The 22,395-nt window shown below is 36.5% G+C and overlaps 1 pseudogene; it reads left to right on the top strand.

Moving 5' to 3' along the window:
• The first annotated feature begins 351 nt into the window (after window positions 1-351).
• Window positions 352-710, top strand: LOC115511519 (annotated as a pseudogene).
• The last annotated feature ends 21,685 nt before the right edge of the window (window positions 711-22,395 follow it).

Genomic DNA, 22,395 nt, shown 5'->3' on the forward strand with positions numbered 1-22,395 from the left:
ATTATTGCAAAAACTGCATAGGTGTGTTTTTGTCCTATTAGCTTATGCAATATTTTTGTTATGGGGCATTGAATTTGCTCATCCAAGGTATAAATAAACCCACAAGTTTTGAGTTAATTAGCCAGAAGTTCAGGGCACGGAGATGGTGTTAGAAGAAGACCCAGTTGCCTCTGTCACCAGGCATCAAAGGCAGAGGAAGTGCTTCCTGGAGCACAGAGGAGGTACAAATCCTGTGAGCACGGCTTTCAGGGGATACTCTCTTTGAAGCTCTTCCTGAATTCACAGTGGAGAGAACACGGCAGCCCAGAAAGCCAGGTGTGGAGATTGATCCTGTAGAGAAAGGGGTTCATCATGGCGGATGGCCTAAAGCGATTCCTGTATAGAAAATTACCAGGTGTTGAAGGACTCCATGCAATTGTTATGTCAGATAGAGATGGAATTCCTGTTATTTAAGTGGCCAAAAATAAAGCTCCCGAGCATGCCTTGAGACCTTGGTTTCTTATCTACCTTTGCCTTTGCAACAGACCAAAGGAGCAAACTTCTTTCAAAAAAATAAAAGTATCAGCCACCAGGTGGTTCAATTCGATCATTTACAGTTGGTTGTGACTTTCATAGCCAGCAGCAGTGCCAGTACAGAACTAATTGTCAGCTTAGAAAAGGAACTTGCTCCGTTATTTGAAGAATTGGGACAAGTTGTGGAAGTTTCTTAATCTGGCAGTGGTTTTGATGTACACCCTGTTTTCATCATAAGAGACGCAATAGCAATCCAACAATCTTTAGACGACAATAATACCTGAATTTCATGTACTCAAGAAAGGGCCCCTTTTTCTACCTTACACTAAAGAAAAGAGCCAAAAGATGTAATTTATAGACAGATTAATTGTGTGTGCGTGCGTGTGTGTGTGTGTGTTTGTGTGTAGGGTCTTTTCTTATTTAGTGAGATCTGGGGATACCACAGAAATAGTTCAATACCACAACTCCCATGAAGTTAGTCCAGTCACCAAATATGCACGAGATTCTATTCAGTGGGTCAGAATCAAAATGGTGCTTTGATCCACACGGGCCATTAAGTGCTGCTTATTATAGAATATGCCCAGGACTGCAGAATGGAAGCAGACCCTTTTTATTGTGAATAATAACGAGGACGCATTTTTCTTTATATTGTTTTATTTCTTTGCATTGAATGTGAGGAAGATAAAATGGCTTAGTAAAAGTAATAAAATTGGTACAACCACTAGAAAGAAAGAAAGAAGAAAAAAAAAAAAAAAGAAAAAAAAAAAGAAAGAAAGAAAAGAAAGAAAGAAAGAAAAGAAAAAGAAAGAAAGAAAGAAAGAAAGAAGGAAATAAAGAAGGAAAAAAGGAAAACAGAAAAGAAAAGAAAGAAGAATAAAGGAAAAAAGAGCAAGCCAGAAGAGAACATTGTGGGGAGATGGGGTTAAGGCTGACAGCAAAGGACAGCTCTATTGCCATCCATGCCCTTTATGAGCTGTTTGGTAAATCAAGAAAATCTAAATCATGAAGTGCAATATGAAATTTAATTCAATCAGCTATATTTCAGATTTATTCATTGACTTCACACATTGAAACAGTCTACCATTTCAGGAGATAAACTAATGCCACTAATAATAATGCTTCAATTAATTAATTAATTCTTTCACTTGATTCAATAATATGTCATTAGTTGCCTATTAACCTAACTGTTGAGATTTTTTTTTTTTACAAAAGTGATCTAATTATGGCCCTCCAGAAGTTCACAGTTTAAAAATGGAAAGGAAAATTGAAAAATAATTGCAATGCAGAAATGCAAATGCTCTGATAGAAATACTCAGAGAGTGCTCTAGGACTCCATGAAGGGTCATGAACAATTTGAAGAACGGATGATGTTTGAATTGAGATGTCAGGGCTGGCTAGTAATTTTCTAAGTGGAAGTATAAATTATTATTCCAATTTTACAGACCAAGACTTGAAGATTGAAAGGCTAACTTTGTGAAGCCATACAGTGGGCATAGTGTCTGTCACAGAACAGGGACTCCTAATGTGAATATTTATTGAATGGATGGAAGGGTGAAGAGTGATTTAGTGTCCAGAGCGATGGGGATGAGGGTATTACTGACTTTACTGAAGTTTTCTAAGGTTTATATTTTCAAATTTTAGAAAATGCTTAGTGCTTGCTTTAGATTCTTTTTGAAAGAATCGTGATGTACTTTTTTTTAAAAAAAGACAAAATTCAGGGCACCTGTGTGGCCTCTGACTGAGGCTCAGGTCAGGATCTCATGTTTTGTGAGTTTGAGCCCTGCCTCAGGCTCAGCACTGACAGTGCAGAGCCTATGCGGGATTTTCTCTCTCTATCCCTCCTGGACTTGCTCCGTCTCTGTCTCTGTCTCTCTCAAAAATAAATAAATAAACTTAAAAAAATGAAATAAGACAACATTCTTATTGTGATAATAACCTACCGAACAATACCAGTAATAAAAAAAAAAGAATAAAGAAATCTAACCTGCTTAAAGGGCCTATTACATAATTACGTTAGATGATCATAACAAGGCGAACCAAGAAGGCGAGTGAAACCTTCAAGAAAATTAACAACTACATTCATACATTTTAATTATGGCTTTATGTAATTCAACAAATGCTATTAAGAATTCCCAAATACTTTCTGTTTTTCCTGTAAATTTGTAATCTAAGTTAGAGATCAAAAATATAAGAACCAACTCAGACTATTGCTTTTACAGAACAATTATTTTAGCCTAGAGACCATGGAAAGTAAATAGCAAGTTTCCAGGCACTTTTGACGAGTTATCAAGTAAATTAATTATTTTAACTATAATGGAGCAGCAAGAGCATTTTTATCCTATTACCTATATGCTTTTCTTCTACAAATAATAACTTTTTCTTTTGGGTATTAAAATGGGTAAATTAAAGTACCTAGAAATTTGATATGTTAAAGAACAATTGTGGCTAGATAGAAAAAAACAGTAAGAGTAGCAAAATTGCCATGGCTTAATTTTCTTTCTTTGTACAAAGTTAATTTGGTACATGTAATAGAACTATTTTAAGGACTTTAAGACCATCAGCTGAAATATAGAAAAATTTATAATGCAAAATAATTAACATATTTAGTAATCAACTTTTATCTGGCATTTTGGTATGGAAAATGAGCAAAACAAGGCAGTTATAATGAGCAAATAAAAGACCTGGTTATATTAAATTATTTAAAAGTCAGAACTGGTGATGGGTCTGAAGGTTGGAAGGATGACTTATCTAAACTGAGCCATTTATAGAATGGAAAAGATAAGAGCAATTATTATGTTGGGATAATGGACATAAAACAAGAATTTCCCCCGGGGCAAATTGTCTCTATCTCTTTCCCCATCAACACTCTTAGGCGCCTCGCCTCCTACCCCCTACAGTGTGGTAGGATTGTAAGGTAATACATTTTACTGAACACAAATCCTCTGTACCCACCACCCATATTCTCTTCTAGACTGTCAGATGTTGCAAATTTGGAATCCTTTCTTAGTTTGCCATCTCTCCAGTCTTATCAGGAAGGGTTCTTTCATCTCCCATCTTACAGAACGTCTTCCCCTAACCCTACAATGTCCAAGTCATGATGGACCGGTTGGCCATATTATTCTTGCCTATGGTTTCTCCTGTCAGATGCGGTAAGCAAGTTAGCAGCAGCTACATGTACTACATAAATGTGGCTCACAGAGATATGGGGCTTTGTGGTAAAGGGATCTGAGGAAATGGTAGATGGAGGAACAGAAAACAATGGTCTCTGGAGAACAGGATTTTCTATGTTTGAAGTCACAGTTGTGGGTCAGGAAAAGAGAGAGAGAAATTGAGAGGAGATTGGATTTTTGTGTAATATTAAGGAAGGAAAGGTATCCATATAGGTTATTTTTAAAGATACCAGAAAAACAATAAAAAAGAGAGTGAAGAACAGATACGGCTTTGTGGTTATGCAAATGAAACATGATATAATCTGATATCTGGACTTCCTTCTGGTCTTGGTAAATCACAGTGCAGTAGATTAATTGTTAACATATTATTAATGTTAGTATTTTACTTATTTTATTTGATTGTAATTTTTATCTTCTGTTGCTTCAATAAAAAGACTACTGTAATTTGGGCAGCTGCTGGCTATTAACCCTTCTCAGATACGCATTAATTTCCAGTAAATTATCTGTGTTTTACACTGAGCTTCTCAGTTACTTCTCAAAAATTTTAAATTATTCTTGTGAGCATTTATGTATAACTATTTCATGGTGAGTAACTCGACCTAGGGCACGCACACCAATTTGGCAACGAGACTATTAGCAAAGTATAAGCTTTCCAGCACCCAGTGTTTTTCACTTTCCTTTGGAGGTGGGTGAGAGTAGGCTGAATCATCTCCTAGCCCCTCCTGGGTTACAGCTTTTTATCACATGAGTCTTGTGAGGCCAATTAAAGGGTTGGGATAAAAATCAGAAAAAGTATATTCTTTTTCATTTCTTTTATATGTGTTGGAAATAGGCATGCAGAAATTTAAAGAAGAAATCTTCTATTCAGTAGAAAATAAACATTGTAAGTTTAAATACCTGTAATTTAACCTTTGTTAAAATTAGGTTGAGAAGAAAAGATAAAGCTTCAAAAACAAACACCTTTAACAGAAGTTAAACAGTTAGCGATGCTAGTCCTTTAACACATGAAGCAAAGGGTTGGGTAAACAATGCTTTTTTTTTTCTTTTTTAAGCTAGAAAATATGTGTGCACCTGTGTTCATATAACAAGTATAATTTCTACCTCTTGTGTATCTTATGTCCAAAAGCTGTTTCATTTTCATTGTATTCCCTAAAAGAAGCAAAGAATGGTCTTATTATATGAAGGATATGTTTCAATATACACAACTGAGATACAATTTTGAGAACATTAAACTTTTTGTAGAAAACTTTACTTGCTCGCTTAGTTATAAAACCATGTTTGTCATCAGGAGGAAATTTTACTCACTGTCTCTATGACAATTAATATAGTGATTATTGGGGCGCCTGGGTGGCGCAGTCGGTTAAGCGTCCGACTTCAGCCAGGTCACGATCTCGCGGTCTGTGAGTTCGAGCCCCGCGTCGGGCTCTGGGCTGATGGCTCGGAGCCTGGAGCCTGTTTCTGATTCTGTGTCTCCCTCTCTCTCTGCCCCTCGCCCGTTCATGCTCTGTCTCTCTGTCCCAAAAATAAATAAACGTTGAAAAAAAAAATTAAAAAAAAAATATATACTGATTATTAACCCGTCGATCTCCTTTTAATTAACTCAACCAACCTAGAAAGACATTGCGGTGTCCTTTAAAAATGGGAAATATTTCGTAATTCTCCTTGCTAATAGGGAGTTTCATAAAAAAATAAATGCGACTCTCTTAGATGAATATTATAATAGAGTACGGGATTTCAAGTTCCTGTGACAGTTTGGAAGCATGGTTTGGGGCACACTTAAGGTTGATGGAGTAAAATTTGCTGTACAATTCGATTTTTTTTAGGTGTAGGTAATGCTTCTTCCACCAGATTTTCTTTGAACAGTGCAGGATAACACTTTGTACACTTTCTCTAATGCTTCTATTGCAGAGAGAAAAGCTCACTTCAGGTAACAGTGATTACTATGGACATTAAATAATTCAAGAAGTGTGTTTTAAACTTTCTGTAACATTGCAAAACTGCAGGAACTATTACCTGTAATTAGTAAAACATTAACATTGGACTCTTAATTTAGTCTGAATTTTATTTTCTTTCAGCATAAACTTTATTTTCAGAACTTGCTTAATTGAGCCTTGATTTTATTCCATAACTACGTGGAATGAAACTTTCTCAGGGAATGTAACGTCTTGTAAGCTGGATTTCTCAAGAATTATTTAAATTTCCTGGTAAATTGAATAGTTACACAAAACACTAAAGTTCGTCTTCTACTTACGTCTTAACTTCTGTAAGAAAAGAAAGTGGTTTTTGTTATTTTTGGGAAAGACAATAGCTCAGCTTTTCCAGTGTTTTCTTCTTGATTTCAGCACCCCCCCCCCTTTCTGCTCTTATTGTCAGAAATTCATAGTGAAAACATAAATGTATTTGGATAAATGGCTATTTTTATTGTGGATGTTTGGGTGAGTGCTTGGCACAAGAGCATATTGTTGTGGTGATAAAACAATTATCAGAATGTTTTAGCTCTTTTTTTAGGTGATACGATATGAATTTCACCATATGGAGAGGCAAAGTTTATTCATCACAACACAAGAAGGAAGATATCAGAATTATCCACAAGCTTAGCCTGTCCAGAAAACACAACCAATTCACTCAGATTCCCAACATTCATCTTACTCAACTAAATTTAATCAATGTCAAATCATTATACTGTACACCTGAAACAAATATAACACTGTATATTAACTATACTGGAATTATTTAATTTTTATTATTTATTTTATTATTATTATTATGTTTGTTTATTTTTCAGAGAGAGACAGAGCATGAGCAGGGAGGAACAGAGAGAGAGGGAGACACAGAATCTGAAGCAGGCTCCAGGCTCTGAGCTGTCAGCACAGAGGCTGATGCCGGGCTCAAACTCATAAACAACAAAATCATGATCCAAGCCGAAGTCGGATGCTTAACTAACTGAGCCACCCAAGCGCCTCTGGAATTAATTATTTTTTAATTTAAAAATAAATAAATTTAATGAGCATTAGCCTTAAGATAATTCCAAATCTCCTTAAGAACATACTCTTGTTTTAGATATTGAAAAAAAGAGAACAAACTAAACGTTCTTGATGCTTTTATTATTGTTCAGCTATACTCATACTCCTGTAACCTAAGACGGAGCTATAGAACCCTGAATCTGTAGACCATCTTTCCCTTCATTCATATTCTGAGAATCACCACATGAATTCATTTCTTAGGGCCGCCATAACACGTTATCACAACTTGGTAGCTTATAACAATAGACATATCTTCTCCCACAGGTCGGGAGGCCAAGAGTCAGAAGTCAAGGTGTTGGCTCCAAGGTGGGAGCCTCTGAGGGAGCACTCCTTCCATGCCTCTCTCAGAGCTTCTCCTTGCTGAGAAGGAGCAATGCTTGGCCTTCCTTGGCTTGTTGCTACATGACTTCCATCTCTGTCTCTATCTTCAGGACTTCCCCCTCTGTGTCTCCATGTCTTCTCCTTTTCTGTCTCTGATAAAGACACTTGTCATTGGATTAAGGGCCCATCCTACTCCAGGAAGATCTCATCTTGAGATCCGTATCTTAATCACATCTGCAAAGACCCTTATTCCGATTAAGGTCACATTCTGAGGTTGCAGATGGACCTATCTTTCAGGGGCCACAATTCAACCCATTACAACCGAGTTATTAACAACTGGACAGTTTTCATGTAAACTCTAGTTTGCATGAAGTTTCGGTGAAGGATTTCAGGACTATCTTGTCATAAACACAAGAAATTAGGAACTTAAGAAAGGTGATCTCCAACTGTACCCCCTCCATCTCTAAGAGTCTGTAACTGTGATACTGCGATAATGATTACATTATGCCATTTGCAATATTGATGGTCTTATAAAATTATCACTTCATTTTGTGCTGTATCCAAACAATGGAAATAAAATCTATTCTTTATCTTTTCCTTTTCAATGAATCTAGTTTATTTTTCCACTGGAAAGATCAATGTCATTTTAAAAGATAGTCTCACAGAGTATCATAATTTTAAAGAAATCAATCAGCCTCCAACAAGGGTTACAAAATTAAAAATGAGTGAAAGACCAATTTTTGCTTAAAATGAACATATTAATTATTAAAATATATTTCTTTAAAAAATTTTTACATGTTTATTTTTGAGAGAAAGAGAGAGAGAGTGAGAGAGAGAGAGAGAGAGAGAGAGAAAGTGGGGGAGGGGCAGAGAAAGACAGAGACACAGAATCCGAAGCATGATCCAGGCTCTGAGCTGTCAGCACAGAGCCCAACAGGGCTCAAACCCATGAGCTGTGAGATCATGATCTGAGCTGGTCAGACGCTTAACCAACTAAGCCATCTAGGTGCCCCTAAAATACATTTCTTATTAAAAATACATATTCAAGAATTTGTCTACAACAAAGTTTGGTTTATTCTTAGGCTTCCACTTATATTGATATGTTTCTTCATGCATCAGGATAGATCTATATATTTATTATTTGTTATTATATATATTTATATATAATAAATATTTTGCCACATTTGCTAGTTTTTAAATAGTATAAAGAAATCAACTAGTGATACTGTATTCACCATAGACTGATTGATATTTCATTTCCAAACCACTTGTTATAAATCCCTTTTTGGACTCACAGCTCACTCTCTCTGTGTGTGTCTCTATCTTTCTCTGTCTTTCTTTCCACCTCTGTTTATCTCTCTTCTCTCTACATACACTCTATATAAAACATATTAAATGAATTATATAATTCAATATAGTAAATATATAACTTTGTATATTCATATATAAACTCCATATCTATATCATATTTGTACATATATATGTAATATATATATGTTTGTGTGTCTAATTAACATCTTCTCCAATAAAATGTTAAACTTTACTATAGCTTTGCCAGAATGGTTTTTAGTCACTTATTTCTTAAAGTATATTTCTGCAATTATCTTTGAAGTATCCTTTTAACTTTTTTCCTGGTTACAATAGTTTCTAATAGTTTTCTTAATAGTTCTTGTTTAAAAGCATATTCTCTCAGTGTATTACCAGAGAGCCAGACTAATGATTTATCTCTTTTATATTGCCTTCTTTTAGGCTGCTAGCATTTTTCTCTGCACTTTAAATAGCAGTCATGATCAAACAGTTGATTTTATAATCAGAGTTGTGGTAAATTGGTCACTTCTGTTAAAGTGAATTTTTGAAACTTCTCTTGTTCAACTTTTAAGTAGTTACATTACCTCTTTTAAATACACAGCAACTTTTATATGCCAGTAAATATTAAATTTGTTAGAGAAGCCAAAAAGCAGGTGACTTGAATTGCTTTTGCTTGTTTTAATATCTTTTGTTACATACAAAAACGTTCTAACTTAAATACTAATTATTTATATTGGAATAATTAGTTTCCAAGAACCTCTCTAGACAAAGTGGTTCCTAGTGAAGTGAAAAATCTCTCATATAGTGAATTATAATCCAAAATCATAGCCCAAGAGCGCAGAGCCATACAGTTTTTCCCTGGAAGTATTACCGAGAGATGCTGATTCACCCTCTGTCAGGGCTGCTGGGTTGTGCTGGGAAGATACTTAGGGAAGGTGACATGTTACTTTACCCCATTCCATCTCTGAGATTCTGTAACTGTGATAATGGAGATTAGCTACGTCATCATTTCAATATAACCTTGAATTTCATATAGCATTCATTTATTTATTATTTGATAATAATGCAACACAAATTTAGCGGAAGAAAGAAATGATCACTATAGAGAAACTTAACAATTAAAATTAAAATTTCATGTAACATTCACCATTTTGTAATATTTTGGCAGATATATTCTTATTATTTTATTCATTCATATGCCTACCATTAAACTTCAAGTCAGAAATCAAATCATATTTTCTTTCTTAAAATGACATTACATTCTCCTTGCTATTAATTACTCTAAATATTTCTAAACATTAATAGGTAATTACTAAGGATAAATTCCCCAAAATTTAACTGCTGCGTCAAAGATTACTATTGTCTTTAAGCCATGTTTGTTTGTTTTTTTTAAGTTTATTCATTTTGAGAGAGAGACAGAGAGAGACAGAGAGAGAGGGAGAGTGCGAGCTGAGGAGGGACAGAGAGGGAATGAGAGAGAATCCCAAGCAGGCTCTGTACCGCCAGCGTGGAGCCCAATGCAGGGCTTGAACTCTCAAACCGTGAGCTCATGACCTGAGCTGAAACCAAGAGTTGGACGCTTAACAGACCCAGGTGTCCCAAGCCATAGATGTTTTTTAAACAACTTACGCATTTATGAAAGAACTATTTCTTCTAGCCTTAGCAACGATCCTCATAGGGAAACTGAAGCACAATTATCAGGTATAATAGTGTTGCCATTGTAAACATATAATTAATTAGAAAAATTTTTGAAATAAAACCAAGGCAAGAAATAGTTGTTCAGAATCCATGCTGTGTGAACTGCTGCAGTGTATTTCTGCATATGCCATCAGAGGATATAAAAAATGGAACAAGTTCAAAGCCTATGGGAGTTTCAATATTCTTGGAATAAAACATAGTCTGCACTATGTTTTTGGAACTCATATAAAAAAAGATGAATGACATATGATAACTAAAAAGGAAATAAAACAGATTTGTAAAACTCTCTGAACGTATTTATTTCATTCATATGAACCTTGCCATTTCGAAACTGTGTCCAGTTTTTTAAACATTTGTAATCTTCTGGGGCGCCTGAGTGGCTCAGTTGGTTAAGTGTCCCACTCAGCTCAGGTCATGATCTAACAGTTCCTAAGTTCCAGCCCTGCATTGGGCTCTGTGCTGACAGCTCAGAGTCCGGAGCCTGCTTAGGATTCTTTGTCTCCCTCTATCTCTGCCCCTCCCCACTCATTCTCTCTCTCTCTCTCTCTCTCTCTCTCTCTCTCAAAAATAAATAAATATTATTTAATGAATTATCTTTTCTCATATACATCTAGACTGATACTAGTTATATAACATTCATTGGAGACTAGGGCTTAAGTCTTTCATGGAATACTGGTGGAGAAAGGCTGTCCTGTGATAGTCATGCGCTTATGTGACCCAGGCATAGGACTAAGGCACAAGAATAGGATGACCACGTGGACGCGAGAAGGTCACGATGTCAGCACTGCAAACACCAGTTCCCTGGGCGGTGAGTGAAGGAGCAAGCATGCTCTGGCAGCCTGACCTGATTATCACCAAAGAAGCTGGAATTATTTCTACCTGCCCAATGGGCTGTCTCTGAGCTTTGCCTCAGCCCAATGTAAAGAACATCCTTAATTACAGGATGGAGAGACCATAGATCGTGAAAGGGTCCAATAGCATGCCTTGTTTATTCCGAGAGCTGGGGCATAACATGGGTACACCATTGGAGCTCAGTAAATGCGGTGTAGAGGACAATAAACTGCAGACATCTTAATTCCGCACTTGAACTAGTCACCATTTGAGCCTCTGTTTCTCCATATATAAAGTGGAGAACATGATACATGTACTTCAAAGGGATTGCTTCAAGAATAAAATCAAATAATGCTGGTAAAGATGATTTTGTGAATTTTAGAACTCCAAATAAGGGATTTTTTAGAAAACAGCTTCCATGGGGACCAGTTCTCAAAAAGAGAATGTTAACATTTTGTTGTCTGGCTAAATCGCAGTACATATTTCCTCACCGACATGCTATTGTGTAATCAAGTACAAGAAATCTGTACTACTAAAATATAATTTTCCCCATGAGATTAAAAAATGTTTTTTTTTTAATTTAAAATTTAAATATAAATTTTTTAAAGATTTATCTTTTTTAGGACAATTTTAGGCTCACAGCAAAGTTGAAAGGAAGCTACCAAGATTTTCCACATACCCTTTGTGCCTATATATGCATAGCCTCCCCATTATCAACATCCCCCCCCCCCCCCGCCCAGTGATACATTTGTTATAATTGATCAACCAACATTACCCATCATCTGGAAAGTTCACAGTTTTGCTAGGGTTCACTCTTGGCTTTGGACACATGTATTATGACATGTATTATCGTACCATGCCAGGTATTTTCACCGCCTCTTTGCTGTGCCTTTGATAGACCATTTAAATCATTAGACAGCCATTTAAAGAGGTCCATCACTACCACTCTTTTGTTTGACATCTGAAAATGTGTCATGTCAATTTCCAACAGCTATTTTGAGAATGGAATACAAATTTTAAAGCAGGAAGAACTAAAATTTGGGGGCGTCAGGTTGGTTCAGTTGGTTAAGCGTCTGATTCTTGATTCTGGCTCAGGTCCTGATCTCACCTCAGGCTCTGCACGGACAGTACAGAGCCTGCTGGGGATTCTCTCTCCCACTCTCTGCCCCATCGCTGCTTGTGCTCTCCTTTCTCTCTCTCTCTCTCAAAATAAATAAACTTAAAAAAAAAAAAGTGGCCGTACCATTGTGAATTCCAACCAGCAGCTAATAAAAGGTCATGTTGCTCTTCATTCTCACCAGCAACTGGTATTGTCAGATTTTGGGGTTTTAGGCACTATAATGTGTGTTAGAGTATCATTTTGTGTTAACTTGCAGTGCCCTCATGGCAAATAATGGGAGCATTTTTGCTCTTGTGATTATTTGCTATCTGCATATCTTCTTTGCCTATTCAGATATTTTACCCGTTTTAAAATTGGCTTATTTGCGGGGCACCTGGGTGGCTCAGTCGGTTAAGTGGCTGACTTCGGCTCAGGTTATAATCTCGCGGTCCGTGAGTTCGAGCCCCGCATCGGGCTGTGTGCTGACAGCTCAGAGCCTGGAGCCTGTTTCAGATTCTGTGTCTCCCTCTCTCTGACCCTCCCCTGTTCATGCTCTGTCTCTCTCTGTCTCAAAAATAAATAAACGTTAAAAAAAAATTAAACTTAGCTTATTTACTTTTGTACTGTTGAGTCTTAAGAGTTCTTGTATAGTTGGGCATAATTTTTTATCAGATACATGGTTTGCAAAGATTTTCTTCTAGTTTATGATGCAACTTTTCATTCTTTTCATAGTGTCTTTTGTAGAGCACAATTTCTTAAAGGCACTTTATTTAAAAGGTACAGTTTTATATTTATAGAAAACTTCAGAAGTAATTACAGAGTTCCCATATACCTTACATTCAGTTCCCCTTATTATTAACATCTTACATTAATATGGTACATTTGGTATAACTAATAAACCAATAAAGATAAATTATTATTAACTAATAATATTCCCTTAGTTTTTACGAGATAGTGTACTTTTTTTTTTTCCAGAATCCCATCGAGCATGCTCTCTTTCTATACTATACACTGGTCTGTAGTTTTCTTTCTTGTAATGTCTCTCTGGCTTTAATATTAGGGTAATACTCACTTCATAGAAGGAGTTGTAGGAGATATTTCGTTCTGCTTATATTTCTGAAAAGATTGTTGGAACATTGTTATCATTTATGCCTTAGTTTTGGTAAAATTCACCAGTGAAACCATCTGTGTCTGGCGATTTCGTTTTCTGGAAGAGTTATTAATTTTTTTACTCAGTTTTTTTAGTAGGTATATGACTATTCATCTTTCCTTGTGTGAGTTTTGGTAATTTCTGTCTTTCAAGAAATTGGTCCATTTTCATCCAAGGTTATCAGATTTGATGGGCATAAGCTGTTATAATATTCCTTTTTCATTCTTTAATGTCCATACGATCAGTAATGATAACCCTTCCTCATTTCTGGTATAGTAATTTGTGTATTCTCTATTTTTTTTGTCATTTACCTAAGAGATTTATCAATTTTTATTTATCTTTGTAAATGATCAACATTTGGGTGACTTTCAAGTTTTTGTTTCCTACTTTCAAGTGCATGTGCCATCTGCACTAATTTTTGCTGTTTCTTTTCTTCAGCTATCTAGGCTTAAATGACCTTCGTTCACTAGTGTTTCTAAGGCAGAAGCTTAGATTTTATTTTTACATCTCTTCTTTTTTAATACTGACTGAGTACTCTAAATTCCCTCTCAGTATCTTTCACTGCTTTTCACTTTTATTTAGCTCAAATATTTTAAATTTCACTTGAGACTTCTTGACCCATCGTCTTCGGAAATACATGTTTTAATTTCCAAATATTTGGGGAATTTCCAGCTCTCTGTCTGCTAATGATTTCTAGTTTAATTTTATGTGATCTGAGAAAATATGTCCTATGATTTGTATTCTTTTAAATTGGTAATGTATTGTATTCTTTTAAAATTGTTAATGTGAGTTCTGTGGCCAAGAATGTGGTTTATCTTGGCAAATGGGTCCATATGGGCTTAAAAGAATGTGTAATCTGTTATTTGTTGGGTGGATTATTCTAACACAATATCAATGAGATCAAATTAATAGTGGAGCTATTCAGGTCATTTTTATATCCTTAGTAATTTTTCTGTGTGCTTAATCTATTAATTATTAAATGAGAGATGTTGACGTCTTCAACAATAGTAGTGGATTTATTGTTTACCTATCCTTTCAGTTCAGCTTTGCCTATTTCATGTTCTGTTGGTTTTGCACATTCACCGTTAGGACTGTAATGCTTATTTGGAGAATTGACCTTATTATTGTCAAAGCCACTCTGTATACTGATATTTTCTTTATGCTGAAGTCCACTTGGTCTGAGAGTCACACAGCTACTATAGTTTGCTTTAGATTAGTGTAGTATTGTATGTTTTTTTCTACTGCTTTCCTTTTTAGCCTCTCCATTTATATTTAAAGTGGGTTCCTTATAGGACTATCCACTCATACAATTATCTATTTTTAATTAGTGTATGTATACAGTTTAAGGTATTTATTGGTAAGCTAATATCCACCACACCTGCAACTTTTTTCTATTCATTACATTTGTTCATTGTTTCTTTTTCCTTCCCTCGCTTTTCCGTTCCTGGTTTTTAAAGAGCATTTTCATGATTCTGTTTTATCTTGTTTCTTAGCATATCAGTTATATTTGTTTTAAAAAAAATTAGGGTTTTCCCTAAATTCTTTAATATATATATAATAGAATATCACTTATTTTGAAAGAGAGATTGACAGAGCATGAGTGGGAGAAGAGCTGAGAGAGAGGGAGACACAGAATCTGAAGCAGGCACCAGGCTCTGAGCTAGCAGCACAGAGCACGATGTGGGGCCTGAACTCACACTCTATGAAATCATGACATGAGCCAAAGTTGGGTGCTCAACCAACTGAGCCACCCAAGCACCCCCTATATATATATATATATATATATAGGCATAAAGTTGTTCATAATATTATGAACAACTAAATATAATATATATATTATATATATATATTATAGCATATGGATAAGTGGACATGAATGACATAGTGTCATAGGGATGGAACAGGAATAGAGAATATTCTAAGTTACCTACACTACATATGAAGCAGTCTAAGATTAGTTGAAGGATAACCTTGTATTAGTTAAATATATATACGTATGTATATATGTATATATATGTATACATATACGTATATGTATACGTATACATATGTATATGTATACATAGACATATGTATACATAGACATATACATATATTACATATGTGTACATATATGTATATATGTATATGTATATACACATATAAATATAAATACATAATACACACACATATATATAAATACTATATATATATATTTAACTATACAAGTTATCCTTCAAACTATGCTAGACTGCTTCTTATGTAGTGTAGGTAACTTAGAATATTCTCTATTCCTATTCCCATCCCTATGACATTGATGTCATTCATGTCACTCATGCATATGCTATAATCACCTTAACACACTTTTTACTATTGTTACTTTTATTATTTTTTTTTTTTTAATTTTTTTTTTCAAACGTTTTTATTTTTTATTTTTGGGACAGAGAGAGACAGAGCATGAACGGGGGAGGGGCAGAGAGAGAGGGAGACACAGAATCAGAAACAGGCTCCAGGCTCTGAGCCATCAGCCCAGAGCCTGATGCGGGCTCGAACTCACGGACCGCGAGGATCGTGACCTGGCTGAAGTCGGACGCTTAACCGACTGCGCCACCCAGGCGCCCCTTACTATTGTTACTTTAAAGGAACATCATTTTTTTAACATAAACTTAAATAGGAAAAAGAAAAAATACTTTTATTGTTTCTCCAACATGTTATTTTTGTGGATCCAAGCTTCTAACCTATATCATGGTCTTTCTCTTTGAAGAACTTTATACATTTCTTACTTGGTTGTTGGCAATGAATCTCCTCAGTTTTTGTTTGTCCTGAGAAAGTCTTTATTTCTCTTTCATTTATAAAGGTTAATTTTGCTGGATATGTAATAGTTGGTGGGTGGATTTTTTTTCACTTAATACTTTATTTTTTTTTTAAGTTTATTTAAGTAATCTTTAACCCCCAACGTGAGACTCAAACTCACAATCTCAGTGGTGATCAAGAGTCACGTGCTCCTCTGAGAGTCAGTCAGGTGCCCCTCACTTAATACTTTAAATATCTGACTCTACTTTCTTCTTGCGTGTTCCTGATGAGAAGTCCAGTATGATTCTTCTCTTCATTCTTCTACAGTTAGTATTTCCTCCCTCCCAACCACTCTCCAATTTTTTTTGAAGATTTTCTTTTTGCCTTTGTAGTTTTGCAGCTTGAATATTGTATGCCTGGGTGGTTTTTTTTTTTTTTTTAATTTTTTGTTTGTTTGTTTGTTTGCTTGTTTTGGTGTTTATCCTGCTTGGTGTTCCCTAAAATTTCTGCATCTGTGGTTTGCTGCCCTTCATTTTGGAAAGTTCTCAGCCATTATTATTTCAAATGTTTCTTTTGTTCTATCTTCTTCTAGTAATCCAATTATGTTATACCTTTTGAAATTTTCCCATTGTCATTGAACGTTATATTCTGTTTGTTCTTTATTTTATTTTTTATTTATTTATTTTTTTTTTGGTTTTTGAATTTCAGTTTGTAAAGATTCCATTAAACTGTCTTCAAGTTTCTTGATTTTTTTCCTTGGCTGAGTCCTATTTACTAATAAATCAGTCCAAGTCATTCTTCATTTCTATTATCCTATTTTTTATTTCTATCATTTTCTTTTCATTCTTAAGAGTTCTCATCTCTCTGCTTATATTACCCATCTGTTCTTGCAAGTTGTCCACTTTTTTCATTAGCACCCTCAATATACTAATTTTGTTTCAAAATTAGTTGGTCTAATGATTCCAACATTGGTGTCACACCTGACTCTGCTTCTGATGCTTGCTATGTATTTTTTTTAATGTTTATATATTTTTGAGAGAGAGAGAGAGAGCATGAGCGGGAGGGAGAGAGGGAGACACAGAATCCGAAGCAGGCTCCAGGCTCTGAGCTGTCAACACAGAGTCCGACAGGGGGCTTGAACCCACAAACAACAAGGCCATGACATGAGCCGAAGTCAGATGCTTAACTGACTGAGCCACCCAGGTGCCCCAACTTGCTTTGTTTCTTTAGACTGTGGGGGTTTTTGTTTGCTTGTTTTTATCATTGTTGTTTTCTTTCATTTTTTGGCATGACTTGTAATTTTTGGAGAGAGCTGTACATATTACACTGTGTAATAGAAATTGAAGAAAATAGGACTTTAGTGTGAAAATTTATGTTATGAAAGACATTGGGGTGCTTGATGTTTGCTTTAGCTCTAGTGCCTGAGGCTTCAAATTCCTTTAGTTTTTTTTTGTTTTCATGTCTCCTCTTGACTCTGGGCTTCCCCGAGTTTGTATATTGTGGCGATGTCAGCTGTGATCCACTACTGCTATGCGAGAGCTCTGTCGGTGTGGTGGTGAGATGTGGAAGATGAGAAAGTGTTCTATAACGTTACGATTGAATCTCAGTCTGTCAGTGGGCCTGTGACTCTAGGATGTGACATTGATAGTGTTTTTCCAGTGGTTGCATTTGTCCCTCCCTTAGATAATACTGGGAGGTTGGAGTGGGAGGAATGCCTTCCTCCAGAAAAGATAAGGGTCTGGCAAAACTTTTTTCCCTAGAGAATAGGTTTTGTCATGGAGGAGGCAGTGGGCATATTTCACAATTATTTCTGTCTTTCCCTCTACTAGTTTTCCCAGATCCTCACTATGAGAACATGAAGAGATGCCTGGAGGTAAAATCCACATGTATGGGGACCGTTATTAGACTGTGGCCTTCAGGAGTTTCTCACTCTCATCCCAGACCATTCTCAACATCTGGTGATTAATCAAAATGATCATGTGAATGTTTCTACCAGTTTATGTCATCCCCCAATTTTCCTATCTCTTTAGATTTGGGGATTGTGATTTGCTGTGCCACCTCAGTTCTCTGGTGGGTTTAAAACAATAGCTGATATTCTGTTTATTGGAATTTTTCTTTTTGTGAAAACAGGGAGTGACAGCTTCTTAGCTCTTTACACGTCAGAGCTGAAGCTAAAAGTTCAGCTTACATTCAAAGTAGTCAGTATAAAAAAGATTAAAAAGGGGCGCCTGGGTGGCTTGGTCAGTTAAGCGTCCGACTTCGGCTCAGGTCATGATCTCACGGTCCGTGAGTTCGAGCCCCCGTCGGGCTCTGTGCTGACAGCTCAGAGCCTGGAGCCTGTTTCAGATTCTGTGTCTCCTTCTCTCTCTGCCCCTCCCCTGTTCATGCTCTGTCTCTCTCTGTCTCAAAAATAAATAAACGTTTAAAAAAAAAAAGATTAAAAATATCACTTTGATTTATTTATATAGATATGTTACTTTTTTATTTTAGAGAGAGAGAGCACCAGTGGGAGAGAGAGGCAAAAGGAGAGAGAGAGAGAGAGAATCTCAAGCAGGCTCCATGCTCAGTGCAGAGCTCAACGTGGGGCTCAATCGATCTCACGATCATGAAATCGTGACCTGAGCTGAAATCAAGAGTCAGATGCTTAACCAACTGAGCCACCCAGGTGCCCCCAGATATGTTACTTTTAAGAAGAAAATACTTTTGAAAACAGATGTATTTTTTAAAAAATCCACAATATACTAAAAGTGTCTTATCAGAAAAAGTTAAACATTTTGAAAGTTATATTTATATAATTTTACTGTTATTATTCTCTTGCCATCTCAAAAGTGTTTGAATTGGACTATACATGGTATGGGGAAACTTGAGAACCTACAGTTACAGAGCCCTGTGCAAGTGTTTGACTATAATGTATTCTGTTTCATCTACAATGACTCATTATATAGTTGTCATTACCATATTCAAATATTTGATAAATATAAAATCATCCTGCATTCACAGAAAATGGTGTAGACTTGCCAATAACTAAATATACTTACCTATATTAGGTACAAACAGCAAATATTCCCATCAAGCTGATAAAAATGTTGTTTAATATCTATTTCTTTAGAAGGAGCAAGTAAATTTCTGTGCAAGGGATTTCTTGGATTTGTTATTAAGTTATTTTTATTCCTAGGTGGGAATAGATGTTAGCAATAATAACTTTCTTAGAAGTTACGGAAAAGGAAACATCCAACTTCCTCTGTTTATAACAGAAATTTCCTATGCTTCACTTTAGAAGGGCCTGTGGCTCAGAGGTCTTTTCTTTCTCAGAAGAAAATTTTTATAACTGCCAAGTTAGATGTATCAAAAGAACAGCAAAAATGAAAAAGTGGACAGTAAAGATTTTTCCCTTAAGCCTTACTTTTGAAAAAGCAAAGCTAATTTTCCTTTTCGAAAATTAGAGATTATATACTAGAAGGTGCAATGGAAAATAAATAAAACATCTGATTTGAATAGTCTATGTTGAGATTCAGAAATGAAGGGTACCACTGAAGGAGTCATAACAAAGGAGTATATCAAAGATAGCTTTTTCAAATATATTTAAGCATATATTTTATTTATTAACTAAAGTCTAGACTAAATACACATTAACAAAATACAGTGGGGAGCCAAACAGTTTAATATTTTGTCCATATTTAGTGAGGTGGGAAACAATAGCCAAATACATAATTAAAAACAGCCTAAGTGCTATGAAAAAAACAAAGAACAGGGAAGAATGAGAACTTACAAAGGGGCAATCTGATTTTCTCAGATGGGAGGTGGATAGGTGGTCAGGGACCTCCCAGAGGAAGTGAAGTTGAAGCTGAGATGTGATCTGTGCTTGGGAATTTCATGGAGTGTTGAGGAAGGAAGGGTGTTTTTTTGGCAGAAGGAACAGTATATGCAAGAGCCCTGAGGATAGGAAACAAAGCATGGTGGAAGAACTGAAAGGGAGATGAATGTAGCTGGTATTGAAATGGCAGAGAGAGGGGCACCTGGGTGGCGCAGTCGGTTAAGCGTCCGACTTCAGCCAGGTCACGATCTCGCGGTCCGTGAGTTCGAGCCCTGCGTCGGGCTCTGGGGGTGATGGCTCAGAGCCTGGAGCCTGTTTCAGATTCTGTGTCTCCCTCTCTCTCTGCCCCTCCCCATTCATGCTCTGTCTCTCTCTGTCTGAAAAATAAATAAACGTTGAAAAAAAATTAAAAAAAAAAAAAAAGAAATGGCAGAGAGAAAGACATGGTGGCCTTGCAATGTATAAGAGCAACTTCTGACTTTGATCTGTGTTTCAAAGCGCAGTGGTCCAGGGGGGAGTCAGAGATCACATTCTCTGATCTCCATGTCCACTTTGGACCCATGTTGTACTCTATTCTCTTATAAATTTGTATTTCTTCTCAGAAAACATTATCACCTGCAGGATGCAGGGGAATTTGGCTCTGTTGTGAAGAAGCCCTGACCTCAGCCCCTTGTACACTCTTCCATGGAGATTTCTTCTTCTATTCCAGAGGTTAGAGAAGCCGAGCATGGCACTGACATTCTTATGGGTCCTACTCCCCTTGCTCCTCTAACTTCCTGTCACGTGCGAAGTCTCCCACTCTAGGCCCAAACCCTAAAGAAAGATCGAGCCTACTTCTTTTTTGTTTTGCACGTACATGGATTTAGGATTTAGGATGTTATATTGCACTATTTTGTTTACAACAGTCTGCATTACTTGACTATGAGCTGTTTGAGAAAGAATTTCTATACATTAGAAATTAATATATATTGTTGAATAGATGAGTAAAATAAAGCTTATGTAGTTACTAGAGAGTTAGAACTTTGACGCTGAATTCATTCCCTTCAGGCTTTACCTAAGACGAGTGGCCTGGTCAGAAGAAAGTCTTCATTTGCAATAATCATGGAAAGGTGGCCAAAGGGGGCATTGAGTCAGGCCAGAAACAGCTGCCAATGCAAATCTGCTGCCGGTGACTCTGGTCTCAAGGTTGTTTGTTTGTTGTTTTCACTTTCCTATTCTTAAAGGTCAGAACTTCATCTTGACTAGACTGTATTTGTGAATCTAACTCATTTTCAGAGCAGGACTCCTCTTTTTTTGTCTTCCCAACACATTGTGCCCCACATTCCCATGGGTCCACCTCTAGTAGGGACTGTGGTACAGGCAGAAGGGGGCACTGATTAGACAGTCCTAGAGGTGCTCACTTATGCTCATTCCTCACCAGCTACTCCAGAAAGCACTTTGAGATGCAAACGAGAGTGACACTATTGTAGGGATAACCTTGAATCTACTTTTATTTTCAAGCAAAGCTTGCACGTACTTGAGGATTTTGCTAAAAATCGGTCAGGTTTTGAACGCAGTTCACAATTCAATCTTAACACACCGTAATTTAGAACTTCTGTCTCGTTTAACACAGTCACTCTGAATGGAACAGAGTAAATTTTCTCTTAGCAAACGTAGGGCCAATCGTGACATAAAAGTGAGAATCATATTAATCATCAAACCTGTTAATCAAAACATTAATACCAAGCCACTTGCAGGCTCTCAGGACAGGTGAAGATTGTACACATTGCATACTGCACAGCTCCGGGAGTACCAGTCACCTGTACTCATGTAAATCGTAGCTGCACGTTGGGGCGCCTGGGTGGCGCAGTCGGTTAAGCGTCCGACTTCAGCCAGGTCACGATCTCGCGGTCCGTGAGTTCGAGCCCCGCGTTGGGCTCTGGGCTGATGGCTCAGAGCCTGGAGCCTGCTTCCGATTCTGTGTCTCCCTCTCTCTCTGCCCCTCCCCCGTTCATGCTCTGTCTCTCTCTGTCTCAAAAATAAATAAACATTAAAAAAAAAAAAAAATTTTTAAAAAAATCGTAGCTGCACGTGGAGTCTCTGTGGACCTTCCCAGGGTATTATGTGATATGTCATTACCAAGTTAAAGATCACTGATGTACTAGTAATGCATTCCAGACAGTTCCAAGTGCATTCACCAGATTAGTTTCCTATAATTTATTAAAGACAAACTACAGCCGATGATTTGTTTAAAAAAAATTTCTTTTCGGTGATTTGTTCAATTGATTTTGTCAACAGACAAGGTAAGTAAACAGACAAGGTGAATAAATCTTGCTCAAGGTTTTTTTTTTTGTTTTTTTTTGTTTTTTTGTTTTTTTTGTTTTGTTTGTTTGTTTTTGTTTCTTTTAACAGACTGATTATTTGACTTCAAGCTCCACCAAATTATAAACTCCTTAAAAACAGGGACTGCGTCTTATTATCTGTGTGTCTCTAAATCTGGCGGAAGAAAAGGTGTATGTTAGGTGGCTGAAGTGTTGGCTATATGTGAGACGAGGCATGTGTATTTTTAAGAAATACTGCTAATGATGGGGCGCCTGGGTGGCACAGTCGGTTGAGCGTCCGACTTCAGCCAGGTCACGATCTCGCAGTCCGGGAGTTCGAGCCCCGCGTCAGGCTCTGGGCTGATGGCTCAGAGCCTGGAGCCTGTTTCAGATTCT

This window comes from Lynx canadensis, chromosome B1 (genome assembly GCF_007474595.2).
Source record: "Lynx canadensis isolate LIC74 chromosome B1, mLynCan4.pri.v2, whole genome shotgun sequence".
Classification (NCBI taxonomy): Eukaryota; Metazoa; Chordata; class Mammalia; order Carnivora; family Felidae; genus Lynx; species Lynx canadensis.